Source organism: Mesocricetus auratus, unplaced genomic scaffold (assembly GCF_017639785.1).
Source record: "Mesocricetus auratus isolate SY011 unplaced genomic scaffold, BCM_Maur_2.0 Super-Scaffold_100006, whole genome shotgun sequence".
NCBI classification, from domain to species: domain Eukaryota; kingdom Metazoa; phylum Chordata; class Mammalia; order Rodentia; family Cricetidae; genus Mesocricetus; species Mesocricetus auratus.
The window spans coordinates 36,877,138-36,891,167 of record NW_024429190.1 but is presented as its reverse complement, the minus strand read 5'-3'; positions in this window follow the sequence as shown (position 1 = coordinate 36,891,167).

The window sequence follows — 14,030 nt, the reverse complement described above, 5'->3', positions numbered from 1 at the left end:
ATTTCTCAATTTATTGATATCCATTAGTGGAGTAACTTGTTTGGGGGGACAAAAGCAACTAATATGGTTTATAAATTTCAAAACTGGTGATTTGGTGCCAGGGAAAGTGAGGGAGCATAAAGGATGGTGTATATAATAACAGAAAGAAGGGTCAATCATAGAAACAGCATAATCTGATGCAAAGGAGGCACTTTGGAGTAATCTCATAATTAATTTTCTTACTCTATTTCCTTCTACTTTGTAATTGAGACAGACATTAACTTCCCTTAGACTTGGTTTGTATTTATAAAGATAGTGTTATTGTAATTGTGGTATTCAAATGGAAGCTTCAAAATAATAAGGTCTTCTATGAAAATGGAACTTTAGACAACAGAGGAATTCTGGTAAAGCTCTCATTTCCACTTAGAAAGCATTATTTGAGACTGACTATTTAGATACCATGGTTAGTAGCTATGGCTCTTGGGTAAAATCTGCCATGTTAAGGAAGTAATTGCACATTTCTCAGTGGCACATACGTTAAACCTCGACTTAAACTCTCCACAAGAGGTTTTCATTTTGGAAATAATTTCACAGTGAAGAATGAACAGGAATTGAACCCCAATGACAGCAAAACATTGTTCAAAAGAAAACACCTTTGAGCAACATTTATTTTTCTTATTATTTTACTTCCTCCTAGTGACAGTCTACTTTTACTGGCCGTGACAGTCATAAACTCCCAAGTTCATGTGTTTCCCCCTCCTCAGATTATAAAGCTGCTGGGGCTATGGGCCTGTATCACTGCTCCTGGCTTGTTTGCCTAGCTCATACGCACAAGGTGTTCTTACTCATAACTTCCTACTGGTGTCAGGTACAGGCTCTTCTGTGTTAGGAATGTCATGACATCAATCAAAGCATTGACATATAAGTTAAATTTTGAAACAAGATAAAATTGAGTTTATATGTCAAATTGTTTGGGGATTAAACACAAAGCTTTGTAGTCTAATTCATATTATGTTGAATTTATAGAATTTAAATTCATATGCTCTATTTCTTTGCTATGTTACTTTAGGCAAGATACTCTGTTTTTCTTTGCTTTGACTGTTTATTTTTTTACAACAAAAATCACAGACCATTCATCATATGATTAATAAAATGAAATGATGATAGCTAATGCCCTTTTTGTATTCACAAATTGTGACTTTCAGGTCAACACATGAAAGAAAATCTTTGTATGATTAAATTCTTTTTATAAAACATACAACATTTGCATATAACCTATGAATTCTTCCATATATTTTGCATTGTTTCTATATTAAAATCTAAGATAGTACAACTGTCATTGAAATAGCTACTTTAACTGTTGTTTTTCTTTTTTTTAAAGAATAATGACAAGGTTTGGTCATGGTTAAGAACAGAAGACAGTGTCTGTAACAAGACTCAGTGGGTAAAATACTTGACATACAAATGTGAGGACATGCTATCAAGTCCCCCCAACCTGAATAAAGGTTAAAGCATGCATCTTCAATTGTAGTGTCTCTCTGATGAGATGGGTGGAAGAGATAGGACCTTCATCAGGTGCTCAGGAAGCATCTACTTTAATGGACACAGAAGAAAAACATAGGATATCCAGTATCCAATGAGGTGGCAACCAGCAAAAGAAAGGTTCTTCCCTGAAATCCAGGTGTGTTCCATGGCATTTATGCACCTGCACTTAAACATGCATCCACACAAATAAACACAGAAAGATTACAAAGAAAAATTTATATACATGCAGCCAAGATGCCATCATCTCAAGACTGATAATATAATACATACCAATAATCATGCAAACTTTTTCCTTTGAGGATTTTTCAAAACACAGTTGGCTGAGTCCTGGGGTGAATAATCCATGGATATAGAGTGTTGATAGTATATATTAATGTCTCCTAACATTTCAAAATGTCTCCAGTGTATAGCAAGTGTTTGATAAGTTTGTAATTGTCGATTCAAAATTCATGCTAATATGGTTAATGGTAGTATTTTCTTTGATATAGTCAAGTCTGAATTTAAAATATTTACTTAAACCATACAAAACCGTAAGATGAAAAATCTGACTTATCTATTTGCAAGGCCTTGGTGCTTTATTCTTATATTAGCTTTGGATGCACCAAATCGGTCACATCAGAAGTATAGACCTTATGGAATTTTAAGACATACTTTTCCTGTGATGTAGGACAAGCTCAGTAGTAGAGGACTTTTCAAGCCCTAAGATTGATATGTTGAGAAGCAAACAAAACTGAACTGCTTTTGCAAACCCTATGCCATCTGTTTCAAACTTGTAAGCACACAGATACATCACAGAATTTGAGATACTGTTGTTTATTATTTAGTCCACTAAGAGAGTAGTAAGGAGGATAAAATGAGAAAATTATATTTGACAATTATTAATCTTCTGTTATGTATAAAAACAATCATAAATTTATAAGTAATACAAAAGACCACATATACCAAAGCTATCTTAAGCGGAAAAAAGACAGCTGAGGAATCATAATACCTGATCTCTAATTATACCTCAGACTGACAATGATAAAAACAGTGTTAGCATAATAGCAGGCATGTATAGCCCTGTAATAACATAGAGAACTCAGCTACAAAGTCACGTGTCACTGACCATAATTCTAAAATTTATCTCCTTTATTTTTGAGATTATAGTTATATCATTACCCCTTCCCTTTAAACCGTCCCCTACACCACTTCTTGCTTGCTTTCAGATTTAGATCCTTTTTTACATCAAAAGTTATTACACGAATGTGTGTAAATGTATATGCATGTGTATTCCTCAGTATAACCTTCTCTGACTGTATAATGTGACTTGTTTATATGTATTCAGGACTGACCACCTGGTATTGCTATAGCTTTTATCAAAATCATTAAGAACATACATTGGAAAAAAATGATAGGCTATACCACAAATGGTGGCAAAACTAGATATACTGTTGCAGAATGAACCTTTACTCATATATCACAATCATTACAAAATCACAAGAACAATTGTAAAAGGACAATAAATATTTGAGTAATGTTGAGCAATCTTTGTCATTAGGGGAATGCAAACCAATCTGTGGTTGACAGATCTGCTCTACCTTGCATCAGTGAAATATGTCTCTTAGTATTTATTAAGTGACAAGTGACAATGTTGCTCCAATAATTACTTTAATTACATGACATTGTAGAAATTGATGGAATAAAAATAAAATTGATCATATGAAGTATCAATAAGATAGAGTAGGGGAACTAGAAAGGGAAAGTTTTGGCTCAATATTGGCTCAATAACAGGAGTCATCACAAAAAGTTTATCCAAATGACAGCTGTGCATGGGAACAACTCTTTGAGTGTACCCGATCATTGCACAGATACTCTTCTTGAGAAGACCTAACATTTTCAACATTGGGCAGATGCTTCCTATGCTACTGATTCTTAGAGTTAGGGCTATTGTTTCAAAATAACTTTTGTCACTTTCATCATTTACTCCTCAATAATATCTGTGTTCTTTTGCCTTACTGAACACACAAACCTGTCTTATCCCATATTAAAATAATTACAATTAGCATATATAATTATTTGTAGAATATATGCCAGCACACACATTTCCTAAGCAAGGAAAAACAAACCAAAACAACAATACTGCTTCAGGAAACACCCTAGCCCCAGAACTATCTCTAAAATCTTAAATTCAGTGGAATAACTAGAGAAAAACCAACCTCCTAAGACTGACAGTTTCTAAGACAACCAAATTTTGTGAACAGTTGAAAGTTTCCCAATGAAGTCTTTTTAAAAATTAAGATAAACATGGTATTTACTCACTCATAAATGGACTTTAGACATGAAGAAGGTGAGTGCCAGCCTACAATCCCACAGCCAAAGAATCTGGGAAATAGGGAGGCCCCAAAGAGAGATATGCATGGTATCCCAGAGAAGGGGAATGGGACAGGATCTCCTGAGTGCACTGCGAGCATGGCAGGAGGAGAGAGGGAGCTGGGGAAAAGTGAGAGGGAGAAGAGAAGTGGAGAGGAGGACATGGGGAAGCAGGGATGTTTAGTCGGGGGAAGAATAGAAGAGAGTAGGATGAGAGATACCATAATAGAGGGAGTCATTTTAGGTTTGAGTAGAGATCTGACACTAGTGTGATTTCCAGAGACCTACAAGGATGACACCAATTGACAATCTAAACAATAGTGGAGAGGTTAGCTTAAATGCCCTTCCTCGATAATGATATTGACGACTACCTTGTATGCTATCCTAGAGCCTTCATTCAGTGGCTATTGGAAGCAGAGGCAGACACCTACAGCTAAACACTGAACTGAACTCCTGGAAATCAGTACCAGAGAGGGAGGAGTGATGAGTAAAGGGGTCATGACCTGGTGGATGAAACCCACAGAAACAGGTGACCTGAACAAGGGGGAGCTCATGGACCCCAGACTGATGGCTGAGAGGCCAGCAAGAGACTGATCCAGACCCCCTGAACATGGGTGTCAGTGAAGAGGTCGCAGCAATCTTTGGGGCCTTGGGTACTAGATCAGTAGTTTTCCCTGGCATCTGAATGATTTTTGGAGCCCATTCCATATGGAGGGATGCTCTCTTAGCCTGGACACACGGGAGAGGGCCTAGGCCCTGCTTGGGATGATATGACAGTCTTTGGAGATCCCCATGAAGGGCCTCAGTCTCCCTGGCGAGTGGAGCAGGGATTGGGTAGGGAGTTGGGTGGATTAGTGGAGGCGGAGGGCAGGGGGGGCTGGTGGGGGTCAGAGGGAGAGTTGGTATTTACATGTGAAGCAAGCTTGTTTCTAATTTAAATAAATATAAAACCAACGAAGCATAAAGTTATTATGGTAAAAATTATCAAATAGACACATTTCAGAAGTTTTGTTCCAAGAACAATTATTTTCAGTTTAAATTCCACCATATCTTTATGTACTAATTTATTATTTGCTTCATGGAGATAGGCACTAACTTTGTAAGAGATCTTGCTTGTGTCTAGCTTATATTAATCTTGGGTCTGCTAGGTACTTCTGTTTTCTAACTTCTCTGCTTGAAAGCTAAATTATTCCATCCTAATTAAACACTGCCTTAGTTTTGCAAGGACACCCATTGATAGAATTTTGTTTTCAGTTGATGGTTTCAATAGGAAATGATATTTTATCAGTTTTCTGCTTCTTCCAGAAAACACCCTAAAACTAAAATTATGAAATCCAATTAACAAGGAAGTTTATATTTGGGTCCAAACTACCTTATGATGCTGCTATCTTTTGAAGTGCTTATGACAAGAATGGATGTTACCATGGAAATCGTCTGCTTCCATGAACTTCCCATCCTAATTTTTATGTAATATTAAGATGATCATGAATTATCATTGTTTAAAAGTTTAAAGATTTAGTTATAATATGATAAGTGGTAAAATTTTAAGCACTTAAAGGTTAACAGATTTATGCACCAAATGTGAACATTTCCAGAATTCCTTATTCTATTAAGGATATAGTCATTAGAGTGAATAATATAGTTTAATAACCTTTAAATACATGAAGTTATCATTTTATTACCAATTAAGTAAGAAATGATTTCTTCAGTTGAAAGAAAATTTGTTTTACTATCATTATAAATGGAATCAATTAGGCCCAGCAGATATAAAGCCACTTACCATCATATAAAACCCATATTTTTGATGGTATCTAACCAGTGACTTTCCAGACAAGTATAATTCATTTAATATGAATCCATTTAACCTCCAACAAGTGCCTGACTACTGAAAATGACTACATGAATTCTCCATATTTTTATTAATTGGAAGACTGAGATCTGGTTACAATGGTTCAAAATACTTATTGATAGTTGCTCTACTATATTTCAGGATTTCGTTAACATTATGTGTTTTAGCTTGAGAATGGCCATCAGTATTGGAACTACAGAAACTCAAGGGAGTTGCTTGAATGGTAGGTCTTGAAGGCTACATTTCTTTTTCTTCAGGTTATTTTGGGACTTGTGATGAAATCTTTAACTCTGCAGGAACTTCATTTTTCCTTGCTTTATCATTTCATTCCAGCCTCTGTCAAAATTCATCTGATTGCATTAAATTGGATCCTAAGAGAACATTCCTTGAATGTGTAATTGTGCCTGTATGTACATGTATGTGTGTGTGCGTGTGTGTGTGTGTGTGTGTGTGTGTGTGTGAAACTTGTGAACATGTGAAGGCTAGAGAACAATTTCCAGGAGTAGTTTCCTTCCTACGATGTTGTAGGGACTGAACTCAGGTTATTAGACTTGGCAATAAGCGCTTTACACAACCCATTTATCCATCTTCTCTCCTCCATTTATTTTTAATTCATAACAATAATTCTGAAATCATACAATTTTCTTTGTGCACTAGGGATAAATGCTGGTTTTACTGTCAGAGGTCCCATAGACTTCCCAGACCTCCAAACGGGCACGCACATTCAGAGTGCTTGGTTTGGTCCAATGCTGGTTCCCCAGCTTTATCGCTGGGAGTCCGTGTACTCTCAATTGGTCAGTTCAGCTGTTACAAATAATGCTGCTAGGAATATAGTTGAGCAGATGTCCTTGTTGTATGAATGTGCATCCTTTGGGTATATGCCCAAGAGTGGAATTGCTGGATCTTGAGTTCAACTAATTGCCATTTTCCTGAGAGACCGCCAAACTGATTTCCAAAGTGGCCACACAAGTTTGCATTCCCACCAGCAATGGAGGAATGTTCCCCTTTCTCTACATCCTCTCCAACATAAACTGTCAGTAGTGTTTTTGACTTTAGCCATTCTGACAGGTGTAAGATGGTATCTCAGAGTTGTTTTGATTTGCATTTCCCTGATGGCTAAGGATGTTGAGCAATTTATTAAGTGTCTTTCAGCCACTATTGAGAATTCTCTATTTATTACCCCACTTATAAATTGTATTATTTGGTGTTTGGTGGCTAACATCTTGAGTTCTTTGTATATTTTGGAAATCAGCCCTCTGTCAGATGTGGGGTTGGTATGTTTTTAGAATGTAATAGAATTAATTAATTCCTTCTTCCATACTCTTTTTCCAAAGCCTCCCATCCTCCTGCTCTTGCTTGCTTTCAAATGCATGGCTTCTTTTTTTATGATTAGTTGTTGTTACATACATATGTGAACATATTTTTAATACATAAAAACAACCTTCTCTGTCTATAGTATGTTTGATGTTCCTTGTAAGAACATGTTAGGGATGACCATGTTTTAAGTGTTTTCCTCAACCTCTGTCAAGAAAACTGGTCTTTGGCACAGTTGGAGCCTGTTACAGAAAACCAGAATCAATGAAGATCCAGAGTTGTGGAGTCCATTCCCAGAAGATACATCTACAACAGAACTCTGGCAACCAATACTAAGATGTTGCAGTAAGATTTTAAGAGCCATAGAATCAGGGAGTTTGCTATGAGACTATATCTCTTAGGAATGTCTGAAGCTACACCCATAAAATCTGACCAACATGACTCCCTAAACATGAGCTGAACAGGTACAACAACAACAGACATGATAACATGGATAAGGCTTGAGTTAGGTTGATGTGGAGCCCAAGAGTCTAGACTCTACACAAAGAACCACAAAGACCCCACCAATTGGTTATTGAAGAGAACTTTCTTTTCAGCTATTGTGTACCTGTGACAACATTCTCTATCCACTGCGACAGGTAGACAGACATATTGGCTTCTTTTCTTAAGTAGCTTAAAAAAAGTATGGGGGCCTTAGGGAATATCTATTTTATTTCTCCTCAAAGGCTTTCTTTCCCTTGGTCTCAAGTATGAAGCTTTGAGAATCTTTTCATATTAAATTGAGTATAAGCAGGCTGTAACTGCTAGGTAGGTGAGGGCTGAGGAAAAGTGGTTATTCACTTGGTACCTCAAAGCAGGCTGGAGCATTGCTTTCTTTCCTCCAGTTTACCATAGTTTCAATGACTGATGATGGAAGCCAGAAGTGACATGCAAGTTTCCGTTCTGGTTGAAAATCTCTCCACTGCTTTACAATGTTTCTCCAATGTATGCAGTGGCAATGTTTCCTGTCATGTTTTCTTCTTGATATATGGCTAACTGACCATGATCAAAAGCACATATCATAAATTGTGCATATGTAGGAGTGTACATATTACAAAAAGCTTCCTCCATATAAATATGTATAGTGTTACCTTATATGTTTCCATCCTTTCTTTGAGGACAGTATATTATCTGTGGAAGTTTTTGTTCTTCTACATGAGGGTAATAAACATCCATTTTTTTACCCTTTTGCTTTCTAACTGTGATATTTCACTTTGTATTTTATGTTATGAATGTATTGTGTTTCCTTATACTTTTACTCATTGCTGTTCCTAATATATGCAATGGGATCTGGAAAACAGAAGGTGATCAGCAAGTGTATTTTGAGCAAATGAATGCATTCACTGCCTATGTTGTCAATTATGGTATTTCCCTGAGTTGAGGCATATGTGGCAATACATATAGATCTATGTCCAACAGTCAGGGGCTTATTAACAGAATCAGCACAGGGAAGGAAAAGTCAAATGCATGAGGAAAAGCAGGGATCCTCTTTACTCTCCAAGGTCTGTCTTTATATTTTGTTTATGAGTGCTAATGTTTTATTGATATATATATATATTCACATCCTACTATTCTGTTGCAACTCAAAATGGAAGAATAAATTATGGAATGTATGAAACAAAGAAAACTCTGTACACTGTAAAGGTTTTCACAGATGACTAGTGTGTGTGTGTGTGTGTGTGTGTGTGTGTGTGTGTGTGTGTGTGTGAGAGAGAGAGAGAGAGAGAGAGAGAGAGAGAGAGAGAGAGAGAGAGAGAGAGAGAGAGAGATGAAGATAAACAGGCCTCTTCAAAAAGAAACATTAGGTTTTGTTATATTATATAACATGTAGTATTCAGGAAACCAGTATTGTCACAAACCAATGAACTCTTCAGGGTTTTGTAGTTTGTTTACTTAGAAAAATGGTTTGAAATATTATTTAACATTTCTTGAAAGGGAGTTCTTTAATGCAATGTCTTTGCTGTGCAAATAAAAATGTATCACAATTCCATTAGGGCAAAAGATAAATTCTAAATCCAAACCAAATTTAGGCAATAAACAATCTTCTTGGATTTGTTTTCTTTTATTTATGTTTCTGTTCTTGCACAGTGTCATTGCTCATATGCCTATGAGCATGGTTCGAAATGATCAAAGCAATATTAACAATTGATCTTCCCCTTCTAATACAGGATAAAAGCCAAACTAAATCAATAATTTTACCATTGTATAACACTTTGCTATCATTTACTTCCAGGGTAATTTATTGTGTACTTTCAAAGGAGGCTGAGAATTTTATCCCCAAGAGTATCTTCTGTAGGCCCTCAGGCACTGTTGTGAAAATGTCATTTGACTCACTTTTTTATTTTGTTTGTCCTAGACATCTATGGTTCTTGATCTACTAACTATGATTAATTTCTACACACTACAGAGATGGGAATGTAGTTCCTAAGATGTTATTTGTATTCTCACAATACCACATAAACTCAGTGTTTTGTATTTGGTTTACAGAAAACACAGCATGAGAAAATCACTTTACAATCAGTCAGAGATTCCCAGGGGGTAGATTATTTCCTAGGTATGAATGTGTGGCTGTGTTAGAGAGGAGAATTCACTTGTTCATTTCACCAGAGCTCACTAAATGACTAAACAGTGTGGGCAGAATATGGAAGGAAGGTTCCATTAAGAAAGCCTCCAGGGGGATAGGGAAAGAATTTTGTGGTTCAATGATGGGCACACCTGTGCCTAACTCTTAATTTTTTCTTGGCCATTAAACTAATCGTAATGGACCCTGATTCACTGAAAAAATATACCAGTTCACAAAATGAAATAAACAAGAAGAAAAAAGGTATCAATAAAATGACTCCAAAGTATATTCTGCTATACTCACAGATCAGTGGCTTATTCCATTATCATCAGGGAGGCTTCTATGGGCTGCAGATGAGAACAGATGTGGAGATCCACAGCCAGACATTAATTGGAGAGAGAGAGTCTCCATCAAATCCCTCCCTCATATCTCAGTGAATCCAAAGATGAGGATAGACAGTATTCTAAGAGCCAGAGATGATGGAGGATATCAGGAAAACAAGTAAGGTACATTTGAGCTTACAGAGACTGAAGCAGCAAGAACAGGGCCTACATGGGTCTGCACCTTATTCTCTGCCTATATTTATTATATCTATTAGCTTAGTGTTTATTTTTGCTTTGTTTTGCTTTGTTTTTTCAGGGGACTCCTAACTATGAGAACAAGTGGGGCTCTGATTCTTATGCCTGCTCTTGGGACACTGTTCCTCTTGTTGGGTCAGCATGTCCAATTTTAATATGACCATTTTTTGCTTCCTTTCATTTTATTTTGTCCTGTTTGGTTGTTATCTCTTAGAAGACTTTTCTTTTCTGAGAGACAGAGGGGGAGTGTGTCTGAAGGAGGGGAAAAGAACTGGGAGGAATAGAAGTGTCAGGGAAAACGATAAATATATGAGTTAGGCATCCATTTTTTTTCTAGACTGGGTTTCTCTGTATGGTAATATTGGCTATTCTGGAAATCTTTTTGTAGAAAACACTGGGCTCAAACTCACAGAGATACCCCTGCCTTGCCCTCCAAGTGCTAGGATTAAAGGCATGAACTACCATGACATAAAAGAATCCATTTCAATAAAAGGAAAAAAGGAACAAACAAACAAACAAAAAAGGAACGTCTTAAATATCTGAAGCACTAAGCCTAGAGGTAGAATTTTTAAGTCTGTCTCAGAAACATCAGTATTTTGTTGTTGCTGAATATAGTTGTATGTTACAAGGAATTGGTACCCATGAGTTTGTCTGATTCTGCCTCTCACTAATTAGGTGATATTGAGCAAATCATGTAAGCTTCCAGTGATTACAGGGTTTACTCATGTATAGAATGTTAAAGACTCCTCTTGTCACTATATATTTTTAAATATTTTTTGAAATTACATACATTGTGACTACAATAGATTTTGGAAAAGTCATTGTCATGTTTTTCCAACAAAACTAAGTTATCTATCTGTCTGTTAAAATATGTGTTTAATAAACATATTTTATTTCCTTTATCAAACAATGTATGGGAAATTAAAAGTTTGAATAACTATATATGATTGGAGAATAAAAGTAGTGAGTATAGAAGAAAACAGTTTGGTTTTAGAATTTCTCTAAACATAACCAAGTCAGTTTGGTCACTTTTAATTATTTAGTGATTTTTAAATACATCTACAATTGTAAACTAATACTATAAAATAAAATTTTGCTTTCTCCACAAATTTTGTCCATATTGCAACAAAGTTCTTTTTGTCCTATACAATAAAGTAACCTAGAACATACATTTTTTAGTCAGCTACAACTTTCTCATCTCAGGCATCTTGATCATATCTTCCTCAAGTCTCATTAGCAAGAATGCAACAGTTTTCCAGAAAAATTTCATATGTCGGTCTATTATAAATACCACCTGTAACTTCCATAGATAGGGACTGTATCACACTTCTAAATTGTAAATGATCTTTCAGCATCTAGACTATTTCACAAATTTGATTCTTCTGCCTTATTAATAAAAGTAAGAGTATGGCATAGATTTCTTACTGCTTGCTTTCTCTTGACTTCTTCTTGCAGTCTACAAGTGAGCATATTCTGTGATACTCACTGAGATTGACAAGCTGTCTGATGGAACCTTGGAATGAGGTAAAGGTTGTTGAAGCCATAGTTTGAAGCCATAATCAGATGTAAGTACATGCCTAGACTGTAAGAATTTCAAGTCAGCCATGCCCAAAGATCTATTTTTCATTGATACTGGTCAAATTAGTAAATATAAAATAGTTTTTGTGCAGTTACCACATTGCCTTTCATGAAGAATTCAAAGTCAATTTCTGGACATATTGCAGTTATATGTACAAAATATTCACATAGGTTTCATTCTGCTCAGTCCTAATCAGACTATGAATCAGAAAATTCTAGCATGGCCAATTCTTCTGTGCTACTTATTTTAAAGATACAAATATATTCCAGAGTGATTGATTGTTCAGGAGACGTTTTCTGTGTAATATTATTTTCACATTTATGCCTGGGTAATTTAATGCCAGAGAAACATAAAGTGAAGACATTATACTCTGTCCAGATGAATGAAGTCTTTTAAGACACAAATGCCACTTACATTCAGCATATCCCCCAGTTCATAAGTCTGTGATGATCCAGACCCACTTATAAGTTATCCTTTGATTTCAGGTAGCCTACTATGTACCACATCATCATAAGTAAGTTTTTCAAATGAAATGTTATATTCATTGTCATATTCATGTACTTTTAAAACAATTACTGCATACATTTTGTTACTATTGAGGGCTTTTTGTGTAATGTTTTAGTATTGAAGCTTTTCAATATTGTATTACAGTGAGATTTCTTGGAGTGATTTTAGTAACTCAATTTTGGTTTGAATAGTGATTTCTAAGAACCAAAATGAGCTATTATTACAGATCAGTTTTTACAGTGATAATCTATACATAGCGTATCTAGGTATGTGCAGCCCTTTACAGAAGCAGGTACAGAATAGTACATAGATACTCCTATACAGATACTATGCAACACTGTAGTTTTCTAGACACAATCAGTGATTTGGGTGCCTCTGATGAAAACTGTTTGAAGCAGATAATCTGAAAAACAGCTAAAGGAGGAAATAAGTCAGGTGAGTTTAATTTCTGCTTTTCAATTTGCCACAAAATTCTATGTAATAAACTTTTGATATTAGTTGGGTAAATATATGAAAATAAAATATATATTACACCTGTATTGATATATATTGGTAGATATCTACAAAGGACAAAGAGCAATCCCTCTCAAAATCGACTAGGGGCACAGCCATTAGCTAACAATGTGATGGATGATGCTAACCCCTTCCAGATAAGAAGTGATGTGAGCCAACAACACTCAAGACATATTTTATTCATTACATAGAGACAATGGCTACTTCCTATAGATGACAGAACAAAGGTTTGGCATATTTTATGTCAGTAATAGAACAATGAGGTGATAGGTTAACAAATTTTTCAGCAGGTTATTTTAAATTGAAGAGATATATTTTGGGCTCATTTGTGCTTCATACTTACAAAATTTCAATACCAGAAGAATTGACAGTATTAAAATCTAATCTGCATTTGGGTTAACAAACTACATCTATATTATTCATGAAAATTTTTAACTGATAGAAAAACATATCCGTAAGTAAATGTGACTTCTCTCTTCAAGCCTTTAACTACAGGAAAAAGCACATTAATTGTCTCTTTTCAGAATAATTAATCAAACCTGAGCAAGAATAATGGAATTTAAAATATATTATAGTTAATCAATTGCATTGTTTGGAAGATATTTCATCTTTGATTAAGGGTCATTTCCTCAAAACTCTGTACCAATAACCGTATAAGATTCTCAAAAATAAGGCTTACATTGATATTCATTTCCAGCTAAGATAAAATCCAGTTAGATAGAGTCTATACAATTAGAAATCTTTGTGAGAATTTCCTTACACATGTGCATGTACCCTCATTATTTCTTCTTAAAAAGATGAATCCAAGGCTCTGTAAAATCCTAAATTGCCCATTGAACTATCAATAATGAATTTGAAGTAATTAGTATATTCATATAAAACTGAATGCAAATAATTTTAAAATCTGTGGTACATGGATTATTTATGTCAGGGCTGAAAGAAATCCTTCAGTGAAGATGAGCTATTAGGATAGGAAGCTTTAATGACTTTGAGTAATTTAGACCTCAGCTAAAATGTCATACAAAAACTACAAGCAACAGTGTATTTGTATATAAAATGAATAGCAAGAGATCTATTTTACTTGGTGGCTATGGATTTATCTATACATATATATGTATATGTATATAATATAATGTTTAATATATATCACAAAATACTACTTTTCAGTATTTTTAAAAATGCCTGATGCATATATTTAGTTTTTAAAAGTAATTT